The sequence below is a fragment of the Brienomyrus brachyistius genome, chromosome 10 (genome assembly GCF_023856365.1).
Source record: "Brienomyrus brachyistius isolate T26 chromosome 10, BBRACH_0.4, whole genome shotgun sequence".
Classification (NCBI taxonomy): domain Eukaryota; kingdom Metazoa; phylum Chordata; class Actinopteri; order Osteoglossiformes; family Mormyridae; genus Brienomyrus; species Brienomyrus brachyistius.
In genome coordinates, this window is record NC_064542.1 from 10,915,384 (window position 1) to 10,927,443 (window position 12,060).

The 12,060-nt window shown below is 45.1% G+C and overlaps 1 protein-coding gene across 2 annotated transcripts in view; it reads left to right on the forward strand.

The window, feature by feature from the left end:
* Window positions 1–12,060, forward strand: part of psd2 (pleckstrin and Sec7 domain containing 2) — a 41,966-nt gene that overhangs the window by 1,545 nt on the left and 28,361 nt on the right. The window contains exon 1 of one of the 2 annotated variants that reach the window (XM_049028418.1): window positions 64–4,143. The exons of the other annotated variant lie outside the window; for it this stretch is intronic. The gene's annotated coding sequence lies outside the window, so the exon portion shown is untranslated. Of the gene's footprint in view, window positions 1–63; window positions 4,144–12,060 lie in introns of those variants that run through there. 2 annotated transcript variants of the gene reach the window in all.

The window sequence follows — 12,060 nt, forward strand, 5'->3', positions numbered from 1 at the left end:
CAAATCAAGCCGTCACGCTGCATCTGTGAAACAGCTGCCCCCCCACCTCTGATCCCCCGCCACCCCCAAGCCCCCCTCAGCCCCCTTTGCACTCTGCCAATGGCACTTGTCAGCAGATGCATCAGCAATGACTGAAAACACACACAGACATACACGCAAACGCAGTGTCGTCTTAGGGACAGACGCGACCCATGACATGGCATGTTCTGGTCCCCTCCTCCATGTTAGGCATGTAACATTTATACAGCAAAATATCAGCTAATGTGTTTATCTCAGAACATAAACTCCCTGCATATCTGTCAAATAGGGAGCAGTAACTCAAATCAATGCAGTGTGATTATTGCCAATTAGATGTATAATGTACAGATAATGAGTCCCTGTGGATGTTTTCAGGTCTGATTCTGCTGATGTTTTTTTCATGTGTGAAATTCTGGCCCCCCTAGACAAAATGCCCCCCCCCCCCCACCTACCCAATTTGAAATATAATTTTGCATATCAAAGGGCCTCTGTTACAGTTTTTCTGAACTTCTAAAATGCATTTCCTAAAACCTCCTCTACCTTTTCTCAAAACACTAAAGCACAAACTCTAAAATTCAAGCTGCACCCACAAAACCATTGACTTGTCTTGCACAATCAAACAATCTTCTCAAAACTGTATTGTCTTTACTCAAAAGCAAACTCTACCAGTCTAATCTGATGCTGGCATGTAGAGAAATGTTTGCTGTGGATGTGGTCTGTTGCATGTTGAGCTGCAAAATTAGAAAGCAAAAGACTATAGTAAAAAAAAAAAATTATTTTCTACCAAAATGTTTGTATTCAATCATAATAAACTGTGATGTTTGCAGTATTCAATACTCCAGAAAGATTACTGTAAAGGACAAAGTAAAACAATCCAAATGAAAGGTATATTACAGTAAAATGTCGAGCCAGAGTCAAGGAAAAATACTCACTCTGCCACATCACCATGTCTCAGGGCTGGGTCTGGACAGGGAACTTGTCTATATCGCAGGAAATGCTCTCCCTTGCCGGGCAACGCAGGAAAAATCCTCAGTGTGACCCATTTGTACCTTGACGTCGAAATTCAAACCACCTATGGTACTTGCACATTCATCCAGCACGTAATCTATGTTCTAGTCAGTCTTTGGCTTCTTCTCATGTCTAGAAACATGTGTGAACAGTTTTGAGTCATCGTGTTTGAATGACGACTACTGTATTTCGGCTGTTCTTAACTTTTGCGACCTGTTTTCTATGTTGCGATAAAGTTCACCACGGTACAAAAGGTGTCTTGAAAGAGAATGTGTTTCGGATTTTGCGAAAAGGGTGACTCAGATCTGCAAACTGTGTCTAACTAGGTGAGCACTGCTTAAAGTTTCACCAAACGAGTGACTAATTCAATAAATGAGTTTTGGCAGTTGGAAGTTTTGTTCCAAGAATGAGATTTAGTGTTTTAGTAATTCAGGAAGACCATAAGTACTAGGGTCCGGAATATGTCATAGAATCTTTGCCCCTTCAGTGCCTCTGATGATGCATGTTTGTAAGTCAGAATGTGTGTGTAGTGTTATGTTACAGGCTTGGTTGTTGGCCTCACAGATAACAACTGGAGATTAAAGCTTGCTGATTGTTGGTCAGCATGGTGTTGCTGGCAAAGTCTATTAATGAAAACACTGAAAATGATGCGTGCATCTTTTTTTAGGGCGTCAGCTGGTATTGTTGCAGCTACAACAGGAGATTAGCCGCAAGGTCAAATCACTAAAGATACTTGTGTTTTTGAGCAGTGTATAAATAGTCTTTAAACAGTCCCTGAACACTCCCGTAAACTAACTTTTCGGACTGGAATCTCATCTCCCCGGCCTTACTGCTGACTGATTTTGTTCAGAGGGCCACATGGGACAGATCTGGGGTCAGGACGTGAGAAAGGCATGAAAAAGTAGGTCCACCTATGCCTGCTTCTGCTTCAGCAGAGGGACGCGTTGGCAGAAAAACATGCCAGCCTTTCTGCTGCTGAACAGACACCTCTAACGTTTTTTTGCCTCTTTTTATAAACACTCATATATCCTGCATGGTTTATATGCAGCTATTTTTTGTGTTTTTTTCCATGGTTCAGTAGCAAAAATAGGGCCTGATATATGTATAACAACCAGGAAATGCAAACAAAAAGAATTTATTCTATAAAATATAGAAAACCAGTTGAACTACATCACTATCGCTGAAGGCTATTATTGACTGCTGGGGGGGGATTTTGATGCTTAGCACTACAAATAGTATCCCAGCTACATGTCGTACAAAATCGGAGGGCCCAAAGCCATACAGAATGAAAAGGGTAAATATTAAGCAAGTAGGTTCACATTTAGCACTTTCAGCTCTAACATAGCAATTTTCCCTGAGCGCGTGCATATATGGGCACACAAGCCGGCACTGGAGATTCAGTACATGAAAACACTGAAAACAGAACACGCTTGGCATTCTGGGCCTTCTGAGTAATACGCGGTAGAGTGCTGCCTTTGTTTTGTTAGGTCAGTCTTAGAAGGTCACCCATGCATTGGCTCGTCCTATTGCGACGCCTTACTCTGAGGAACAGAATCTTGCAGACGATATTATCCTCTCATTAACCTGGCGAGCTTTAGGCCCTGTTGGTGATTATCTTTGACTTCCGTAGGTAAAAGACTTGTCAAGGGGAGACCTACCTTCATCATTCGGTTCCTCGGTGGCCTGTTTTTTTTTCCTGCTCTGCCTTGTCTCCGGTCTCCCCATTAAATTCTCCATCTCATTCGTCCGGCGCTCATCCCCCTCCCCCCAGTCTCTGTGCCTCATTCCCCCATTTTCCTGCCACGATCAGACCCAGTCCTGGAGCTCTGAGGTTGAATGCAGTGGCTCATTGGACATGCCATTCCCGTCTCCCTTCTCTTCAGGCGCTCCCCAAGGGAGAGGCAGTCTCATATCCCACGGTGGGGGCAGCCTAGAAGGGTAATGAATAAGTAAACAAGGCCGACGCCGTCTGTCACGCAGCCTAGATGGGCTTCCCCCTCACTCCGGGCAGAATGTTCCGGGCTGGAGCTCCTCTGTTCCTTTGGCTATCGTGGTGGCACTATCACCCGTGTCTGACCTTTCTGCAAGGTGACTCGATGCCAAAGGGGATGCTGGGGTGGACATGGCTGCTGTTTAGCAGCATACAGTGTTCAGTGAGGTCAGGCACCGGAGGGGGTCTAAGGACGCAAGATTAATTTGGTGAGGTCACAGCAGAGCGAGAGCAGAGCAAGGACGTGGTCATGCTTATGTGACAGAAGGCTGGGAAACTGGGTTTGGGTGATAGTATCAAAAGGCTTCACCTATCCATGGTACTGTCATGGGTGTGGATGCTTCACATTGAGGCAGAACCCTAACATACTCATTTCCCCCAGGCACCCCAGTTTTCCAAAATTAAATCCTTAACTTATCTCTGTGCACACACTTTACAACCCCACCTACCAAGTTCTAACCAAATGAAGATGAATAGCAGATTGTCAACCCATCAGTTACATTAATTTACCTCTTCCACTTAAAATCGATCTAATGACGCTCATGATAACTAACATCTCATGCACAGACCACACAGAAACATTTCGATTATTGAAATATGTCACCGGCATAAATAACCATGTAATACCACAGATTATGGACAATTAAGTCCTCGTGCTATTATTTAACCGACAATAAGCGGCTCAGCTCCATGATTGGCTGCAAACACAACAAATAGCAGTCATTATAAAAATTCCACTATTTCATATTATTCAACTGGATACTAGAATAGCGTGCGAAATGCGTGGAGGAGCCTCGTGCTTACGATGCATCTTGGCTCGCGTCGGCGCAAAGTGAGGGAGGACGGCGCGACAGCCGCCGAACTCGCGCACACACAGACAGCACGCTCGCGCAGTCGGGTTGCCGCTTCTCGCCGACTGGACCTCCCGCGTGCCCAGTCAGCGAGCGGTGGCCGAAGCTCGGCCGAACAGCATAAATCAAGGGATCGCTTGGAGTAAATCGAGCGGACGGGACGACTGTCGCACGAGAAGTCTCGATCTTTTCTTTTGCATGAATGGACAGGGAGAAAGGGAACGTGCGCTTCAAACCTGGCTTCTCCTTTCCTCGAGTTTGAGCATATTTCTTTTGGTAAGTGCAATACTCTGTACATTATGCATTGTACTTACCACTTATTGAAGATACGTTTGCATATATACTATAGGTGTATGCGTGGAAGAACCCTTTCTTCTGCACAGGTATTCTGCACAGCACCCGGTCTGTATCATTAACTGCGCTCTATTGAAAACCCGGCAAGGCTTTATAAAATGCATTTTAAGGCCCTTTTCTTTAAATCTTGCATATCCTAACTGCTATTTCGTGTCTGCTGGTGACAAATGATTAAGACAAGCATTTTTTAATGATCGCTTAAAACCGGACCTACACATTAACGGATAGCTGGAAAGATATATGCATTTTGCACACACACACACACACACCATCCTGTGTTCACGCTGAATATTTACTCTTATGTGAAATATTTAACCTTTTTATCAGGGCAGCTCGCATTTGGAAAGCAATGTCTATTTCGGAAGGAAGAAAGCAGCGGGCAGCGCGAGCAGTGTCTCCCAATCATCCTGTTGTCATGGTGACTGTACTGGGAGGCTGAGGAAATATGGCTGCATCTCGGTTCTAGTCAGCTGTACGGGTGTGTGTGTGAGAGAGAGCGCGTGTGTGTGTGTTTTCCTCTAAAGTCGTTACATCTTACTGGTACCGGTGGGGTGTCACGCAATGTGAGTGACATGTCAAAGTCCGGTCCACTTATTTAAAGCCCAAAGATTAGAATGGAACAGGTGCGGCATGGGGTACCGAATCCTGAACAAAACCCCCGTCATTATCCATCCCCCCGTTATTATCTTAATTATATTATTTAAGCGTCTAACATAATCTGATGATAATGACGGTTGAGCTTGAGCATGTGAAATGCAGACACAATGAAAACGTTTGATAAGGCTCATTCTTTAGCCTATTGTTAACCCTTTCCAGGAGGGGGCATCGTCAATGGATTCAGCCGAAATAAAGGCGTCAGACGCCTAGACAGCTCTGCGCCAGACTAGACACCCCGGGAAAAAATATAAGCCTATTTTATTTTCTATTCATCATCAAACTTGCGTTTAGTGTGTTTACAGGCTCATGTGGATTTTATGTAACATTTCACCGCTTATAAAATCTGTCGTACATTTCAAATGAAGTCACTTTAGGTTATGTGGCACAATATATGGCAACGTTCGACCTTGAAGCTGTAAATGTGACAGACAGATGATTAACGAGCCGTGGGTTTCCATTGCTGAGCAATTCACTCTGTTTCGAGTGCCTTAAAGTTGTTCATTATTGGGATTTGTGACAGGTCAGCATTTATAACAATGCAAGTCACCTTTTATTACAACCAATTGTTATGAGATAATATCCTTGCTGTTTTTAGACATTTTGGCAGAATGTTTAAGGCAGTCTTTCAGGGGTTAATGTAGCCACGTAAAAATTACATGCACGCATGCTTGTGTGCTTGTAAAGCATCTTTCTTTCAGGCAATTATAAACGCTGCGATGCGCAGCATCCTTATATTTTAGTTGTTTGGTATGCAAGGTTCCTGCAGTGCACGTTTGAATATAGAAGATTTTCTAAAGAACAGGGTTAGTAGGTCATACAAGATGATTGACATGCTGCATTACACACTGTGGTTACAGTATATCATACAGCGTATCTTTGGTGAATCCAGCATTTCCTACAGGCGAACTACACACGGTTTCGGAAGCCGTAGAGGTAGACAGAAATTCCAGGAGAGTGTGATTCTGGCATAAATAAGATATCCATCCATCCGCCTTCTTCGTCCACATTCCGGTCGGGGCCGAAGGGGACGAGGAGTCAAGCAAAGCGAATTAGGGAGCCTTCACTGCCTGGAGATGTTGACTTGCAGACTTTTAGCTGTGTCATCGGCGAGGTGTAAAGAGTTCATCGGTGTGTCCCTTGGCGTTCAGTCAGAACACACCGTACCGACTTGGAGAAGGCGGTGTGGGATGGGCGTTGCGGTTAAACGTAGCCTCATCTGTACCATCCTCCTCGTCTTCGGTGGCAGACCTCATTCCCCCAAGTCACGTGCCAGGGCATGTGTGACTCAGCACTAGAGAACCCTGCCGTACCAAGAGAGAAATCGAGGTGTCGCCCGTGTGTCGCGCCCAGCGGAGTGGATGGAGGCCGTTGTGTGTTGGCCAGCGGGTCTCTCCCAAGTCCAAATTGGCAGCCTGATCCGCTGTCTTACAGCCATATGAAGAGAAGTTATTAAGGTTAGATGAAGGTACAGCTTTAGTGATTCAAAAAATAGATAAAAATGAACAATAAAAGTTAAATATGTATCAGAATATCAAAGTAAATCGGACATGAGCTGAAGACTTCATTGAGGAAAGATCGAGGAGTGCGACATGTTTGTAGTATGTTATATGTCGTATAGACCGACTCTACTTACGAACTTTCAGACATACGAATGAAGAGGACTATAAGTCCAAATTGTGTTCATTTGGCTCCCGTTTCCTGTCTGCAACATAATTATTTTTTTCTGCACACCAATTCCGCCTAGTACGACTTTTGGCCGCTACTCCCGCCGCGCAGCAGCGTAGCGTGCGTACTCCCAGCATCCTAGTTCTTTGTACCTCCATATACCTTTAAAATCATGTTGAATAACGACTTACAAACATTTCAAGTTACGAAACGGTCGTTCAGAACGTAACTCGTTCGTAAGCACGCTTAGAAGAAAGCAGTATGTGGTGAAAGAGCATGATATAAAAATCGCAGACTATATTTCGCTAAATGTTTAGCGAAGCACCTTTTACCTTGTGCTGTACCCAAAGTGTCGCTGTTACGTGTGAGGACAGTCGGCTATCGGGCTGCCCAGACGCCTGCTTTTGAGCAGAGGTGGAGATGCCACCCTGTGTTTTTTTGGGCAGAATGTTGTCTCGATTAGCGTCGTGAGCTGCCTCTGCAGCACGTGCCCCATGAAGCACTTAATTAGGAGATATCACGAGCCTGACACAGCTCTGCTCTGCTTAGAGGGCAGGGAGAAGCACTTCCAGTTGGGTCGTAGAGATGCCTCCATTCAGCAGTCAGCTCGTGAACTGAAACTGAGCGTAAACCCTCAACACACCAGCCCGGTATTAAAACCTTGGCCTTCAACTTCAGGTTTAAATAATGAGGTCCCTGTGCCACACTTTTGACAACAATTTGGCTTGCGTGGCTGAATGTTAATAGCACAAATGTTTCGGAGAGTATTTCTGACAGTTTATTGTATGCCATGCCTTTGAGTCAAGTGCAGAATACAAAGTGTGATTGTTTCGTTCGACTGAAATGAGGAAGGGCTGTGCAATTTATGTCCTGTTTACCCAGTCAGAGAAGTGGTTGCACATGTTGTTATTTTTAAGGCGCCTCTTAATTGATCTCATCTTGTCTGTTCCTTAATGGGGGCTGAGTTGTGCCGAGGAGGTAAATCTACGTACCCATTCAATGCAAAGTAACGTTCTCCGGCAGCTTGGGGAACTATTGCGCTCAGCATTGTGCCAGGATCTGTTCGAATGTGGAGCAGGGGCAGCCCGCCTTCTGTGTGTGCAGAACCCGCGGCTTTCGGGGCGAAACCTTAACTTCCACTTGTTTTGTACGCGCACATTCAGCAGTGACGTGGCTTTGGTTTTTTTCCAGACTTCGCTTTTTTTTTCCCGCACGGGTGTCTGGAGATGCACTTCCTGGCCTCACGCCAGGGGTTCTAACTGTTTTGTTAACATGTATTTATGCTCAGTTGAGCAAGAACATATGGATCTTCGGTGATTCTTGTAGCATTCTGCCCCTCCAGCAGAGGAATGGTTTTGGCAAGGACCCTGCCTTCTCTGTGATTGACTCCCATTGTGCTGGCGCCTTTGTGCTCGCTCCCTGCTTTCCTCCTTCCACCTCCCTCAGTGGCAGCGGCAGCACGCACTGCTCCTCGCTCCAGGGAGCCGGCATCCTGATTTGCAAAGCCGAAATCAGTGTTTTCCAATCCGGTCCTCAGGGACCCACAGACTGTCCACGTTTTTGCTCTCTCCCAGCTCTGAGGGAGCAAAAATGTGGACTGTCTGACAGGGAGCTCGGAGGGAGCAAAAACATGGACCGACTGTGAAGGACCGGGTTGGGAAACGCTGCCTTAGATAATTTGACTTTTGTGAATCTCATCGAATGGGATCGATACCAGGCAGGACCTTAAACATGCTTTGGTAAGCAGGGCTAAAGTCCCCATGGAGGGCAACTGATGAATAACAGAATGACAGGAACGGAGATACCCGGGGCTCTCTGAACTCTGCTCAGCTCTGATCCTACAGTGGAATCAGCTCTGTCTCCATTTCTTTGTCATATAGGAGGTCATTCAGTTACCAAGTTACTTTGCAATTCTACACTTCCCTTACTGTGATGAAACTCGCTGCTGTATGTATTATGTATGTATAATTTTTGTGGTTGTATGACTGTAATGAACATGCACTCACTCTGTCTGTCTGTCTCTCTCTTTCTGTCTCACACACGCACACACACCGTAGCTATTTATATCATTGTGGGGACTGCAAATTCATTCACTCTCCATTGATTTCTATTGGTATAAGCCTAATCCAACTATCTAGCGTTCATAGCTCTTTGTGGGAACCTGAAAAATAACAGGTTTTTATTACATCGTGGGGAACATTTGGTCCCTACAATGTAATATATATAATCCACAGACACACATGCACTCACGCGCACACACACACACACACACACACACACACACATAGATTTGCAATTAAATCTTTGTGGGGACTCTCCATTCATTTCTATGGGGAAAACTCTAATCCCAACGTGATGACCTTAACTCCTACTCAGCTCTAACCTTAAGCATAAGTAACCAAACAAAATACGAGCCTTTTGGCATTTTTACTTTTTGATTGCATTCACAGATCTTTGTGGGGACCCGAAAAGTGGGTTACCTTGTGAGGGACATTTGATCGCACATAATCCATACACACACACACACACACACACTGACGAGCCAGAACATTATAACCACCCCGACATAAAACGTATAATGTTGACCATCTAGTAAAAACAGTGTGTGTCAAGGACTGGGATATATTAGACAACAAGCTAGCATTCACTACTCTTCGTCAACATGTTGAAAGCAGAAGAAATGGACAGAGGTCTGAGTGTCTGAGAAGGGCCATTGCGTGGATGGCCATGTCGAACTTCTGTGGGACGTCCGATCTGCAGTTGCGCAGCCCGATACACAGCAGTGTCCACTGCACTGTGTATCGTGATAAAATGACTCCTGTGATTATCATCAAACTTTTCTGCCGTTCATGCCGCTGTAGCCCTTCTGTTGGGTTGTACCATGCGGGATAGCCTTCATTTACCTCTTGCATCTTGACTGCCCAACACCCTGTCAGCAGTTCATGGCTTTTCCCTCCTCAGACCGCTGTCAGTCAGTACTCATCACGGCCGACCGTCAGTGCCCCACGGGCCTTGGCTTTTCAGAGATGGTCTGACCCAGTCACTCAGATCCTTATTCCTGCCTGTTTCCCCTGAATCCAACACATCAATTATCAGTCCCAAATGTTACCTTACTGTCTAATACACCCCAGACCTTGACACACACCTTTTTTTACAAGATAGTCAACATTATTCGCTTCACATGGGGATGGCCATAATGTCTCAGCTCATTGGTGTATATATGCACACAGACATCCAGATGCAAACAGTTAAACACAGACAGATTCGTAGCCACGCATGCATTTGCATAAACAGTGAGACACAAATACATACATTTTCACAGATGCAGATACAGAAACAGACAGGCATATATACAGACACCCGCAGATGTATTCATGGACATATACAGACCTACACAGATCTACACAGACAAGCGCATACACATTTGAACACACGCAGACAGACATATATGCAGATGTACGCAGATATACCATATGGACAAAAGTATTGGGACTAAAAAAATCATTGAATTCGGGTGTTTCACTCAGACCCATTGCCACAAGTGTATAAAATCAAGCACCTAGCCATGCTTTCAGGTTTACAAACATTTGTGAAAGAATGGGTCGTTGTGGAGGGCTCAGTGAATTCAAGCGTGACAGTGTCGTAGGATGCCACCTTTGCAGTAAGTCGGTTAGTGAAATTTCTTCCCTGCTGTAAGTGGTATTGCAAAATGGAAACTCGGCCACGAAGTGGGAGACCACATCAAGTAACACAGCAGGGTCGCCAAGTGCTGAGGTGCACAGTGCGTAAACGTCACCAATGATCTGTTGACTCAGTAAATGTAGCTCTCCAAACTTCCTCTGGCATTAACACCAGCACCAAAAACTGTGCACCAGGAGCTTCATGGATGGGCTCACATAGCCAAGCAGCTGCAAGAAAGCCTCATATCACTAAGCGTAATGACAAACATGGTGTAAGTGGTGTAAAGCATGCTGCTACTGGACTCTGGAGCAGTAGAAGCGTGTTCTGTGGAGTGACGACTCACTCCCCTGTCTGGCAGTCTGATGGATGAGTCTGGGTTTGGCAGGTGCCAGGAGAATGTTACCTACATGACTGCATTGTGCCAAATGTACAGTTTGGTGGAGGAGGGATAATGGTATGGGATTATTCCTCAGGGGATGGGCTAGACCCCTTAGTTTCAGTGAAGGTAATGCTTCTGCATATCAAGAGATTTTGGACAATTCTATGCTTCAAGCTTCATGGGAACAGTTTGGAGAAGGAAGGTCCCTTTCTGTTCCAGCATGACTGTGCCCCAGTGCACAAAGCAAGGTCCACAAAGACATGGTTGGGTGAGTTTGGTGTGAAAGAACTTGACTGGCCACACAGAGCCCTGACCTCAACCCCATCAGACCCTTTTGGATGAACTAGAATGGAGATTGTGAGCCAGGCCTTCACGTCCAACATCAATGCCTGACCTCACAAATGCTCTTCTGGGTGAATTGGCAAAAAAATCCCACATACAGCCCTACACAGACGTTTATAGACGTTTTCAAAAATACACAGACAGGCATATACACAGATGTACACAAAGACACATACACAAAGTACGTCCTGATTTAGCAGAGTTCTACGTGTCCCTGGGTCAACAAGGGAGGGTCTTCATCATATGACATCACCACATTTATTAAAGCTGGTGTTTTCTGGTAAGCGTAAGGTGCACAGATTTGTGAAGAATCTATGTATGCTTTTTGTTAAGGAACCTGTCATAGGTACAAACATAGCAACATGCTTACTTGCAAAGGCTGTATGGAGCAATGTAAGGATGCCTCTTTATTTCATAATGATGATGATAATAATAATAATAATAGCAAGGCTTGAACCAGTAACCTTATGACAACAGCGGCTTAGCTTGCTGAGTCACACACCACCGTACGGCAAGTAGCTGGAAGCTTTGAGTTTACAAATGTGAAAAAATGGCCAAATGTGGTGATGTCATACGATAATGACTGTGATTGGTTAAAGAAGTGAAAGGCAGGCCCCTCCCTTGTTGACCCAGGGACACGTCGAACTCTGATCAGAATCAGGATGACCCTGGCGCACGCGGACATACACAGAAGCGGACGTGCATGTGCAGGGACACAAATACAGATGTAGATGCAGAAAGGAAGGTAGATGTCGGAATGCACAGAGATCTGTAAGAGGGCGACATTCTCTGCTGTTATGACTGGGCAGAGTCAAGGACAAAGGGGGCTCCAATTTCCTCGCTGGTGTTCTAATCATTTCCTGTCTTACACTTTGCATTGGTCCATGGGTCTGCGTGTGCGTGACTGTCCATTTTCCACTGTTAGTATGTGTTGTTAGCATTTTTTGTTAGCTTTTGTTTTGCAGTAGTTTAAACAGTAGTTCCAGTGGGACAATAACACTAAACAAAGGCCTGACGGTCACCTTGGAGCACGATACAAGTCAGATACAAATGTCAGATTTACAGGTATTAGACATAGAACAGCGTTGCATTAATCATGCCTCATCTAGAGATGG